Source organism: Cetorhinus maximus, chromosome 1, assembly GCF_964194155.1.
Source record: "Cetorhinus maximus chromosome 1, sCetMax3.hap1.1, whole genome shotgun sequence".
NCBI classification, from domain to species: Eukaryota; Metazoa; Chordata; class Chondrichthyes; order Lamniformes; family Cetorhinidae; genus Cetorhinus; species Cetorhinus maximus.
In genome coordinates, this window is record NC_135879.1 from 200692893 (window position 1) to 200706266 (window position 13374).

At 46.6% G+C, this 13374-nt stretch overlaps 1 protein-coding gene across 1 annotated transcript in view; it reads left to right on the top strand.

Moving 5' to 3' along the window:
* Positions 1-13374, top strand: part of LOC144686486 (A disintegrin and metalloproteinase with thrombospondin motifs 12-like) — a 665462-nt gene that overhangs the window by 134702 nt on the left and 517386 nt on the right. The gene's annotated exons all lie outside the window — the stretch shown is intronic.

Consider the following 13374-nt stretch of genomic DNA (forward strand, 5'->3'; position numbering starts at 1 on the left):
TTCAATTGTCTGGAAAGAGGAGCTGAAACTAAACATTGTACTAAAGGTGCAAGTTTCTTCTCTTTTTTTGCCTTACCTGACCGATTCAAGTACTAAGAGAACAAGTGGATATCCCCTAGCCTGGCACTGGCCATCAAGAGATATGTGAAAGTAGCTCGGACATGCTCTTCCATCCAGATCTTTTCCTCCTTACTGTGGGAAGCACCTAGCCATGGCTTACTGCCTCTACAGTTTAGTGTGACTGAAATTTAGAACTCACTGGAGAGGCTATGAAACTTTAGACACTGCACAGGGAAAAGGACGTGCGGATAGGTTTCTTAGGAACATAGGAACAGGAGTAAACCTGTTCTGAATGAGATCACGGTTAATCTGTGAGCTAACTCTGTATATCTGTCTTTGCCCCATATCCCTTCATTTCCTTTGGTTAACAGAAATCTATCAATCGTAGTTTTAATATGGATGCTATGTCAACTGCCGTTTGGGAAGAATGTGACAAACTTCTACTGCCCTTTGCATGTCGAATTTATTTTCTGAAAGGCTTGGCTCTAAATTTTAGGCTAGTCCTAATTCCCCAATCAGCAGAAAGAGTTTCTCTCTACCAATCCTATATGCCTATCTGTTTCCCTTTTGTACCTTGAAAGCTTTGATCAAATCACCTGTTAACCATCTAAATTCCAGGGAGTACAGCCCTACATTGTGTAACTTCTCCACATAATCCAGGGGCAGGATTTTCAAAAATAATTTGGAATCCAGGGGCAGGATTTTCACGTCGGGGGGCGGGGCAGTGATGTCAGGCGGAACTCCCGACGTCACCGCACCCCATTTAAATTTTCAGGTAGGAGGGGTGCAGCAGAATCAGCTGTGCCCCCGCCGACCTGTCAGTGGCCAATTGAGGCCATTGACAGAGTCGTTTAACTAATTAGTGGACCTGCCCGTCCAACCTTAAGGTTGGCGGGCAGGCCGGGAGCCCTGGCGGGAATTAGAAAAAGCATGAAACCTCATCCACGGGTGGGATGAGGTTTCATGTAGGTTTTTAAAAATTTTATTAAAGTTTTTTTTAAAATTATGGACATGTCCCAACTCATGTGACAGTGTCACATGAGGGGACATGTCAGGAATTTTTTTTTTCTTCTATTTTCAATATTTTTGACAGTAGAGGCGATCTCCCTGAGCTTCACTTAGCTTCAGGGAGATGAGTGCACTCTTTCATGCGCATACGCGAAAGAGCGCGCTCTCAGGTTTAGGGATTCTCCCCCGCCCACACAGGGAGCGCATTGCGCTTCCTGGCAGATGTCATGCTGGGCGGGCCTTAATTGGCCCGCCCACGTAAAATGGCACCGTGCCCCCTATTGGGGGCGCTGATCGGAGGCGTGCTGCGCGTGCCCGCAATTCAACTTCACCCCCGACGGGGGTAAAACCCTGCCCCAGGTATCGGTCTAGCAAATTTGCACTGAACTTGCTCCAAGGCCAGTATATCCTTCCTAGGGTGTGATTCCCAGCACTGCTCACAATATTTCCAGGCGTCATCTAACCAGGGCTTTGTATAGCTGCAGCATGACTTCTCACGCCTTGTAAGCCAATCCTCTCAATATAAAAGCCAACATTCCATGAATCTTTTTGATCTGTCCATGACATTTTAATGATTACGTACATGGATCCCCAAGTCTCTTTGGAGATCCACTGCTTTAAGCTTCTCACTGTTTGGAGAATGCTCTGATTTATCTTTTTTGGATCCAAAGTGGATGATCTCATACCTGTTTATATTGAAATCCTTTTGCCCATGCACTTAATCTATTAATATCTCTTTGTAATCATAAAGGCAATTATTAGGGTATGAAGACAAAGCTGCTTAAAATTAACTGGGAAATTAGGTGAAGGGACAGGTCAGTAGCAATGCAGCGGCAGACATTTATGGAGATATTTCATAACACTCAGCAAAGACACATTCCAGTGAGAAAACAAGACACCAGGAAAAGGACACGCCATTTGTGGCTACCTAAGGAAGTTAAAGATTATATCAGGTTGAATGAAAAAGTATACAATTCCTTGAAGATGAATGGCAGGCCAGAAGATTGGACAGAATATAAAATAGCAGCAAAGAATGACTAAAAAAAAAGGAGAAATTACTGTCTGAGAGAAAGCTAGCTAGAAATATGAAACAGATCGTAAGAATTTATACAAGTATTTAAAAAGGAAGAAAGTAACTAAAGTGAGTGTTGGTCCTCTAGAGAGTGAGTCTGGGGAATTAATATTAAAAAATAAGGGAATGGATGCATTGGACAGATATGTTGGCTGGGATACTCCACTCAGGGCCTAAGTCTGGTGCCGGGAGTGAGAAGTCGGAGGGACTCCCACTGGAGATCGGAGCGTGTGAGCACGAGAAATTGTTGTTCACCTAATTAGTTATGCAGCCAGGAGGATTACGTCGCACCGCGTGACAGGACAGGTGTGAATTTGCGCTTTCCTGTTATGTCCGGGTACCATATTTAAAAGACACCTGGACAGCAAGTAATTCACCGTGCCAGAAGTCCAGGACATAGCTTCCGGAAAGCAGCAAGCACCAGCCCATTCCTCAATGATGCCTCCCTGGAATCTCTCCTCCAGGCCATGAAGGACACGAGGGATGCCCTCTTTCTGAGAGATTAGAGTAAGAGGCCCACCCGACTCACCATTATTGCATTAGAAGCAGTTCAGAGAAGGTTCCCTCGACTGATTCCTGGGACCAGGGTTATCTTATGAGGAAAGGTTGGACAGGTTGGGATTTTATCCATTGGAGCTTAGAAGAATGAGTGGTGACCTTATTTTTTTTATTCATTCATGGGATGTGGGCTTTGCTGGCTGGGCCAGCATTTATTGCCCATCCCTAGATGCTGTTGAGAAGGTGGTGGTGAGTTACCTCCTTGAACCACTGCAGTCCATGTTGTGTAGGTACACCCACAGTGATGTTAGGGAGGGAGTTCCAGGATTTTGACCCAGTGACAGTGAAGGAACAGTGATATATTTCCAAGTCAGGATGCTGAATGACTTGGAGGGGCACTTCCAGGTGATGGTGTTCCCATTTATCTGGTACCCTTGTCCTTCTAGGTGGTACTGGTTGTGGGTTTGGAAGGTGCTGTCGAAGGAGCCTTGATGAATTCCTGCAGTGCAACTTATAGATGGTACACACTGCTGCCACTGTGCGTCGGTGGTGGAGGGAGTGAATGTTTGTGGGGGTGGTGCCAATCAAGCAGGTTGCTTTGTCCTGGATAGTGTCAAGTTTCTTGAGTCTTGTGGGAGCTGCACTCATCCAGGCAAGTAGGGAGTATTCCATCACACTCCTGACTTGTGCCTTGTAGATGGTGGACAGGCTTTGGGAGTCAGGAGGTGGGCTACTTGTCATACGATTCCTAGCCTCTGACCTGTTCTTGTAGCCACAGTATTTATCTGTTCAGTTTCTGATCAATGGTAACCTCCAGGATGTTGATAGTGGGGGAATTCAATGATGGTAATGCCATTGAACATCAAGGCGCAATGGTTGGAATCTCTCTTATTGGAGATGGTCATTGCCTGACACTCGTGTGGCGTGAATGTTACTTGCCACTTGTCAGCCTAAGCTTGGACATTACCAGGTCTTGCTGCATATGGACATGGACTGTTTCAATATTTGAGGAGTCGCGAATGGTGGTGAACATTGTGCAGTCATCAACGAATATCCCCACTTCTGACCTGATGATGGAAGGAACGTCATTGATGAAGCAGCTGAAGATGGTTGGGCTGAGGACACCACCCTGAGGAACTCCTGCAGTGATGTCTTAGAGCTGAGATGACTCACCTCCAACAACCACAATCATCTTCCTTTGTGCTAGGTATGACTCCAACCAGCGGAGAGTTTTCCCCCGATTCCCATTGACTCCAGTTTTGCTAGGGCTCCTTGATGTCACACTCAAATGTGGCCATGATATCAAGGGCAGTCACTCCCACCTCATCTCTAGAGTTCTTCTCTTTCTGACATATAGCAGCAGGGGAGATAATGGTGTAGTGGAAATGTCACTGGACTAGTAATCCAGAATTTTAGGTTAATGTTCTGGGGACAAGGATTCAAATCCCACCACGGCAGCTGGTGGAATTTGAATTCAAGCAATAATCTGGAATTGAAAAGCTAGCCTCAGTAATGGTGACTATTGTTGATTATCGTAAAACCCATCTGGTTCACTAATGTCCTGGTCTGGCCTATATGTGATTCCAGATCTACAGCAATATGGCTGACTCTTAACTGCCCTCTGCAATGGTAATTAGGGATGGGTGCCTTGCTAGTGATGCCCACATCCCATGAATGAATAAAAAAAAAATCCTGAGGTGACTTGACAGGGTGGCTGCTGAAATGATGTTTCCCCTTGTGGGAGAGGCTAGAATTAGGGGACTTAGTTCAAAAATAAGGATCTCCCATTTAAGATGGAGATGTGAATTTTTTTCTCTCAGAAGGCCTGTGGAATTCTTTTCTCCAGAGAGTGGTGGAGGCAGGGTCATTGAATATTTCTTAAGGTTAAATTAGATAGATTCTTGGTTAACAGGGGTGTCAGAAGGTATAGGGAGTAGATAGAAAAGTAGAGTTGGGGCCACAATCGGGTTAGCCATGATCTTATCAAATGGTGCAGCAGGTTCGAGGGACCGCATGACCTCCTGCTGCTCCTGATTCATACGTTGGTTTGTTCTACTTCTTTGTACATTGTGTACAATGTTGCCTGCCTTTGTGTAATCAGCAAACTTAGATGTGGACTATTTCCCATCATTTGAATCCCTAATAAACACATTGAATAGCTGAGGCCCCTCTGAGATGTCACTGGTCACAGCCTGACAATTGGAGTATTATCCCTTCTCTTCATCTCCATCCGAAATTATATTTATTTCCGAGCATATTTATTCCTGTTATCGTTTTTATTTCTGCTATCATATTTCATAATTATACAAGGTCAGACTCAAGCATGTGTTAAAACTGGGTTATGAGACTGCATGATAATCCCTAGGGATTGTTCTGAAGTTGAACACTGCATTTTTGTTTGATAAAATTGATCCATTTTCACTCGTCAAAGCAAATTAGGCAGATAAAAGTAGCTTCTTTCTGCAGAGCTTTTAGAAGAAGCGGGGGCCAGGTTAAAGGATTCTTTGCTGCGATTACAGCCCCCTGCTTGCTGGCGGGGATCCACCCTGCATACAAAGTGACCTTTGGCACAGGAAAATGGTTCTTGATCAAAAGCCCTGCGCCAACTCTCCTGGGGTCAGAGAGAGAAAAGGCAGACCGATAACTCTAACCAGTTTTGTAACTAAATTTCTTACATTGTGTTAACTTTTTAAATGACAGAGCCATATCTCTCAGCAGTGCTACTCGTTGCACTCATGTTTGGAGCTTGTCCCTGCCACATAACTGTATACTTTTCCACATTGCTTGCTGCCTTATTGCAGATAGAATAACGTCATGAAAAAGTGTGTTTGAAAAAGTAATATAAGTATTGGGAGTGACCACCAATATAAACAGGTCATTCTACTCAAATCCTTCTGTGCTGTGCCCAGAATATGGCAACAAAGCTCAGTATATATGACACTTCAGATACAATTTGGTCTCAAACTGCCCCAGATTCAGAAAACAGCGGCAGGATTCTGGCCTAGATTTTCGCCGAGTCGGGTTGACACGGAGCCCTTTAAAAATGGCAGGCGGGTCCCGATTCCAGGATTCCCAACCCCATGCTCAGACTTTCCACGATTTAGGAGTGCCTTTTAAGGGTGTGGGCTGATTTGGGTCAAAAGTGTGTGCCCGGCACTCCTGACCTGGTGGGCTCTATTGCAGAGATAGGTATGTTCTACTCCTCTGCTATTCTCATGGAGTCAGGCCAGCTTTTTAAAGAGTCATGGTTCACGAATCCTCAGTGCTTTTGCAGTTGATGTAGTCCACCATGTGTTGCGATGTAGATCTGAGCGCCACATGAGTGCGTTGGATCACACCCTGAACCTCTGGGAAACCAGAGACCTGGGCATATCTAAACGCTCTTGCGCCCTGGCTGTCCATGCCCTGGGCAAAATGCAAAAATTTGCGTGCCCTCGCAAAGATGGCATCCATGACCTCATGGATGCATTTGTGGGTGGAGGCTTGTGAGATCCCACAGAGGTCACCTGTGGAGCCCTGAAAGGAGCCACTGGCGTAGAAATTGAGCACTATAGTCACTTCCATGTCCTCGTGGTGCCAAATCCTGTAGTAGCTGGCAGAGGTGACCAACCAGCTCGCTAGACATGCGCAGCCACCGGCCACACTGGTTCTCGGTCACCTGCAGGAATGACAGGCGACTTCTATAGACCCTGTGTGTCACCCAGCCACCAGTCGCCTCAACAGCAGGGCTGCCCTTAACCCCGATCCCCCAACACCCCTGAAGCTCGAAGTCTAACAGGCGACAGTGGCGAGCGCTACATAACGTTGCTGTGTCCTCAACTCTGAGTTCCCCTCAAAGTGCAGGCTGCCAAGTGTACGCCTTTTATGTGCTGTTGTGAAACACGTCGGCGTGCTTTCGCGCCGACGTTGATGGACAATCCAGCGGGGGTCGGGGGGGAGGGTGGGGGAGAGACGTGGTGGGGCGGGGGGGAGATTCTGGCTGGCTGGGATATGCTGATGTATGACAATGAGATTCCTGACGTCGAATGGCGGGAAATGTGGCCTGCTGTCGACGGGCCACATGGAGGATGGTGAACTAGTTTCCTGCTGTTTTAAAAGCGATGATGCCACATTGACCGCTCACACCATTGATCACACCTGACACCGGCGGGCACAGAAAATTCCGCCCATAGTCTGCATGAGGGAGCTTTTTGCAAAGCAAGTTCAAAAGGTCCTCCTCATGCCCCACATGCCAGGCTATGTCCCCCCACACACTTCCATGACCCCTCATGCCCCCTCTAAAAGGCTATGTCCCCCACCTACCCCTCATGGCCCCTCATACCCCCATACCAAGTTATGCCCCCACCCACCCCCATAGCCCCTCATGGCCCCAATGCCAGGCTATGACCTCCGCCCACCCCCATGGCTACATGCCCCCTTTGCCAAGCTATGGCATTTACATGTCCTTTAACCCATAGTTCTATACACTGTATAGAACCATTCAACTCTATAGTAACAATAGGATGTGTAAAAGGACTTCATAAAAACAGTCATTCATTTATTATATTACAGTATGTTAAAAAGCCCTTTTAACTACATCCACTAAAGGTGTCAATCATCCAGACCCATTAAAGTATCAATAGCAGAAACTGCAAGCACTGAAACCTCTTAACTTGTGTAAATAAATATTGTGCAACTGACAGCAGAGATCCAGTGCTGTCAATCAAGCAATATTTTCCCTGTTTTCTCAGGTGTCTCAGTACGTTAATGGATGTCTTGGCTCTCAGCCAAGAATACACCATGAGTTTTGACTAAGAACCCAGAAATCCATTAGAGTACTAACTAACCTGAGCCCCAGATAATACATTGCTTGACTGACAGCTCTGACTCTCAGGTCTCTGCTGTAAATTTCACAATGTTTATTTGCATACGATTAAGAGGTTTCAAGTGCTTGCACTTCCTGCTATTGATACTTCAAAGGCTCTGGATGATTGACACTTTTATTGCCCTGTGGTAAAAGGACTTTTTGAACATAGTGGGAAATAATGAATGATTGACTTTTTAAAAAGTTTTTTTTTGTTGCAGCTTATTTTCACTATCGGGTTCATTTGTTCTGTAGACTGTATGGTGGGTAAATGGGCATGTAAGCGCCATGGCCCATGAGGGGGCATGGGGGGCCATGGGGTGGATGGGGGAATAGCCTGGCATGGTGGGCATGAGAGGCCATGGGGGTGTACAGTGGCACATAGCTTGTCATGAGGGGCCATGGTGAGTAGGTGGGGGCCATAGCCTGGCATGACGGGCCAGGATGGGGCTTGGGGCTTGTGTGAGGGTGAGGGAGCAATGAGGGTGAGGGCTAGAAAACCATGCCTTTTCAATATAAATGGGATGAAACTCTTTCGAGTTATCAACAGTCACAGATTGCAACTCTTTCGAGTACAATCACAGTTCTTGGTTTCCGGGAGTGGGACACAAACCCACAACCCTCTGATTCAAAGGCGAGGGTATAAATGGGATGAAACTCTTTCGAGTTATCAACAGTCACAGATTGCAACTCTTTCGAGTACAATCACAGTTCTTGGTTTCCGGGAGTGGGACATGAACCCACAACCCTCTGATTCAAAGGCGAGGGTATAAATGGGATGAAGTCTGACAGTATCGAAGTGGGACTTAAGCAGCCAGCCTAGACACCTGGCAGCCCCTGTAGCTGCCATCGAACATTTTCCCAGTTTGGCTAGCCCGGCTGCAGCCCACAGGTGTCCTCACCCATCCCCCCACACAGCCATCCCACTGCAGCACCCCCTCCTCCCCCTGACAATGAAGATCCCGCCTTTGTGGGCACTCCCGAGGCAGGCGTGCGAAGCCAGGATTTTTCCTAACTCCTGCTACCTGCCTTGGTGATGAAAATCCAGGCCTGTGTCTCTATTTTAAAACTTAGGTCTTCTGAATTAAGCAACTATATATCCCATATTTGTGGGGCTAGCTTTATTGTGGTCCTATTAAACGAGTCATTTTCTTGATATGATCAGCTGAACAGAGTTGACTGGTGATTAGGTTTAAATAGTCCTCTTTTTGAAGTAATAATTGGAAGCATTCTTGACCTTTCATCTAAAATGAATTTTCCACAGATTGGATACTAAGGAGGCAATTTTCCCCAGATTGCTTTGGTGCTGTAGAATCTCTGATGTTATCAAGATGGGGCCCTAAGCTGCAACACTGATTTAGCCCACATGCTTAGCGCGCAATGTCGTCTTGTTAAAGGAGATGACACGTGTGCTGATTGATGGGTAAATTGTCCGCTAGTGCTCATTAAAGGGGCTGCACACTATTTAGGTGGCTTGTGCTTGACCAATTGCCTTCCCCTAACAGCAGCCATCTGATTGGTTGTAAACTAGTTGTTGCAGAAGATTATGGTGCTATTTAGAAGTATATCAGAGTTTACTGTTCACTTGCTGCTGGATGTTTGAAGAGGACTTTTGAAAAATATTGGAAAATTTCTGGGATGTTTTCTCAAGACTTAACCATTATCAACAATTATTCTGGAAATCTTCTGAGTCCTTCACCTAAAAGGAGCGATTGCTGTCCTACTCTACCTTAATGGACACCTTATAGGTGAAAGTCAGTGCTTGCTCCTAGCTATTGTACTAGGGCACCCATTGGGTCTTCAGGATGAATGGAGGTGGACATGAGGTGAGGCAGAGCACCACTACCTGCTGGAGGAGTAAAGGGCAGGAAGACAAATTATCTCCTTTCTGTGTGCTGGCACAGGCCACCTTTCCTCTTCTGGACTTCCTCCAGCCGGACCTCAGGTGCTGCATCCAAGAATCTGTGCACTCTCTCATTCATCCCCAAGTCATCCTGAAACTTGCTGGTGTATGTCTGTCAGCAGGCAAACCAGCTCACTCCACACCTACAGTGGATGTATGTGAGCACAGACTTTTTAAACAGCTTCAAGAAAGTTGTGGGGTGCTTTTTTGCCAAATTCTTTAGATGCTGAAGAGATGGCCAACATGGGGCCTTAACTGAGGTGGTATCTTAACATAAGATGCCACATTGGTAAAGGTATTGATGCTGATGTTAGGAATGGCCGCTTGGAGCATGTTAAACAGCTGATTGCTCATTAAAGATGCAGCATGGCATTTTGATGACTAGTGTTTCAACTTGCTTGGTCTGGATGAGGAATAGAAGGTGGACGCAAAGCTAATAAAGTAACATCAGCTGCTGCAGGAAAGAGAGCGACAGGAGGGTGAGGTGAGCTCCATCACTCATGTGGATACAGGTTATCTTTTCGTCCTCTGGAGCTACTCCACCAGGACCCCCAGTGCCATACCCAAGAGCCTGTGTACCTACTCCCTCAGTCTCTGAGCCATGCTGGAACCTGCATTGTGCCAGCCAGAGCATTCCAGCCATACCTTTAGTGGAAGTGGATGCAAGGAGCTAAGATATAGAGAATCACAGAATTGTTACAGTGCAGAAGGAGGCCATTCAGCCCATCGTGTTTGCACCAACTCTCTGAGCATTATGACTCAGTGCCATTCTCCTGCTTTTTCCCCATAACCCTGCGCATTGTTTTGGTTTAAATAACCATCCAATGCCCTCATGGATGCCTCGATTGATCCTGTCTCCACCACACTTCCAGGCAGTGCATTCCACTCACTGTATGAAAAAGTTTTTTCTCACATCGCATTTGCTTCTTTTGCAAATCACTTTAAATCCGTGCCCTCTTGTTCTTGATCCTTATACAGGTGGGAACAGTTTCTCCCTATCTACTCTGTTCAGCCCCTTCATGATCTTGAACACCACTATCAAATCTCCTCTTCAAGGAGAAGGATTTCAATCTCTAACTTCATAACTGCAGTTTCGCATTCCTGGAACCATTCCTGTAAACCACTTCTGCACTTTCCGCAATGCGTTCAGATCCTCCCTTAAGTGTGGCACCCAGAACTGTACATAATATTCCAGCTGAGGTCTAACCATTGTCCAATAGTTCAGCATAGCCTCCTTGCTCTTGTACTCTATGCCACTATTAATAAAGCCTAGGATACTGTATGCTTTATTAACTGCTCTCTCCACCTTCCTCCAGCCCTAAAAGTATCCATTAACCTTACTCATTGTTTCCTACTACTCAGTCCCTTTTATTCCATGAGCTATCACTTTATCACAAGTTTGTTGTGTGGCACTATATCGAATGCCTTTTGGAAGTCTATGTACACCACATAAACAGCATTACCCTCATCAACCCTTTCTGTTACCTCTTCAAAAAAGCTCCAGCAAGTTAGTTAAACATGATTTTCCCTTAAGAAATCCATGCTGGCTCTTCCTAATCAACCCACATTTTTCCATGTGACTATTAATTCTATCCCGAATAATTGTTTCAAGAAGCTTCTCCACCACCGAAGTTAAACTGACTGGTCTGTAATTGCTGGACTTATCCTTACAACCCTTTTATGAACAAGGGTGTAGTGTTTGCTATTTTTCAAGCCCTTGGCACCTTTCCTGAGTTGAGGGAAGAATGAAAGATTATGGCCAATGCCTCTGCAGTTTCCACTCTCACTTCCTTCAATATCTTTGATGTATCTTATCCGCTCCCAGTGCCTGGTCAACTTTATGTACTGGCAGTTTATCCAGTACCTCCTTATTGATTTTGAACCCTTCAAGTGACAGAATTTCCTCATCTGTCACCGTGGCCTCGGTAGCATCTACTTCCTTGGTAAAGACAGATGCAAAGTATTCATTTAACACCGCAGCCATGCCCCCTGCCTCCATGTGTAAATCCCCTTTTTGGTCCCTAATCGGCCCTACTCCCCATTTTACCGCCTTTTTACTATTTATGTGCCGATAGAAGATCTTGGGGTTCCCCTTTATGTTGGCTGCCAGTCTTTTCTCATAATCCCTCTTCGCTTCCCTTATTTGCTTCTTCACCTCCCCTCTGAACCTTCTGTTTTCCGCATGGTTCTCAATTGTATTTTCTACCTGACACCTGTCCAAAGCACACTTTTTCTTCTTTATCTTAATTTCTATCTCCTTTTTCATTCAGGGAGCTCTGGATTTGTTTGCCCTACCTTTCCATTTTGAGGGTATACACCTTGACAGCCCAAACCATTTCTTCTTTGAAATGGTGGCCCATTGTTCAGCTACAGTATTCCCTGCCAACTTTGGTTCTCGTCTATCCGGCCCAGCTCTGTTCTTGCCCCATTGAAGTCGGCTCTCCTCAAGTTAATTATTCTTACTCTGGATTGCCCATTGTCATTTTCTACCCTCATCCTAAACCTTCTGCTTTACTTAAATTGTTTCTAATCAGCATTTGAGTGCTAAATTTCCCTACCTGACACCTTCATGCAAATACAAATAATGGTAATCAACAATTAAGACCAAACTTGTATACTAAATCTAGACTTCCATACAGGCACAGTGCCCATTTACTGCCTTTGGCCAAGACAAAAACACTATATGGGCAGAATTTTGCATGCCCGCTGGCTTTGGTGGCTGGCGTGGACAATATGGCGAGAATGCCAGAAATCGGTTTCACGATATCATGAAATCAGTTTGCGATAGTCCGCTCAGCCCGTCAATGGCAGGCTGCGTTTCCCACCATTAGATGTTGGGAGCCTCATTGTAATACGTCTGCATATCATTACAAGGTCAGGCCGCCGGAATCGTCTCCCCTGCTGGATCGTCCGCCTACGTCGACGGGAAAACACGCCGGCGCAGAACATGTCTTGACGAGTGTGACGTGCGGAAGTCAGGACTTAGCACCAGGGCCTTGCTCACATCGCGGACATCTGAGGAGCAGAAGATGCTGGAGCCCAACAGCAATGGCACACTGGAGGAGCGTCCATGGCATGTTGGGTGGATTCTCATGGACATGGCTCTGCTGCGAACCAGCCCATGGAAGTTGGAAAGTCACCGTTGAGGGTGTGTTCACAATGGATGATGGTCGAGGGGGTGGAGAGGAAGGTCCAGCTGTGTTTGGGAGAGAAAGATGTACCGGGGGTGGGAGAGGAAAGTCTAGGATCGACTGGGAGAGGAAGCGGTGTGGGGGGTGTGTGGTGAGGTTGAGGGGGGAGAACGAAGGTGTCGGGGGTGGGGTGAACTTGGAATGAGGGGAATGAAGGTGTCGTGGAGGAAGGAGGGGGACATGCACGTTCACCTGGACATCCCCAAAGGAAAAGGGTTATGGCTGGTAGGTCGCGGAGGGGAAGTGGAAGGCGATGCCGGGTGGTCAACAGTGATCGGGGAAAGGAAATGGGTGACTGGGGGAGTGCAAAGGACAGGGGAGTGAATGAAATTCTGTATCACCACCATGCTGTCTAAATCGAAAGTGAAACGAGAGTCGTGGTGGGTGAGATCAGGTGCTGCATGAGAGTGTGATCAGTGGGTGGGTGGAGATGCAGGTCAGCTCAGATGGACAACTGAAAGTGAACCCCAATAGGCAGCATTCAAAATGCTCAGGACATTGGGCAAAATTTTACGGCCCCGTTTCAACGGGAACGTAAAATCCCGCTGTCGTAAAATTCTGCCCATTGAGGTGAGTGTGAAATGGGAAGGATCCACATGTGTGGGAGAGTGTTTGCACGAGGCTCTGAAAGGCCCTGCCACACACACACACACACTTCTCCCTCCAGAATCACTCGTTGGCCAACTGCTCCCTCTGCGGTGACAGAGGACGAAGTCGAGAGGCTCACAGGCAAAGGGAACTTGGAGGGAGAGGGCAGCCTCTGAGATTACTGAATGGATGACCCAGGGGTGTCCAGCTG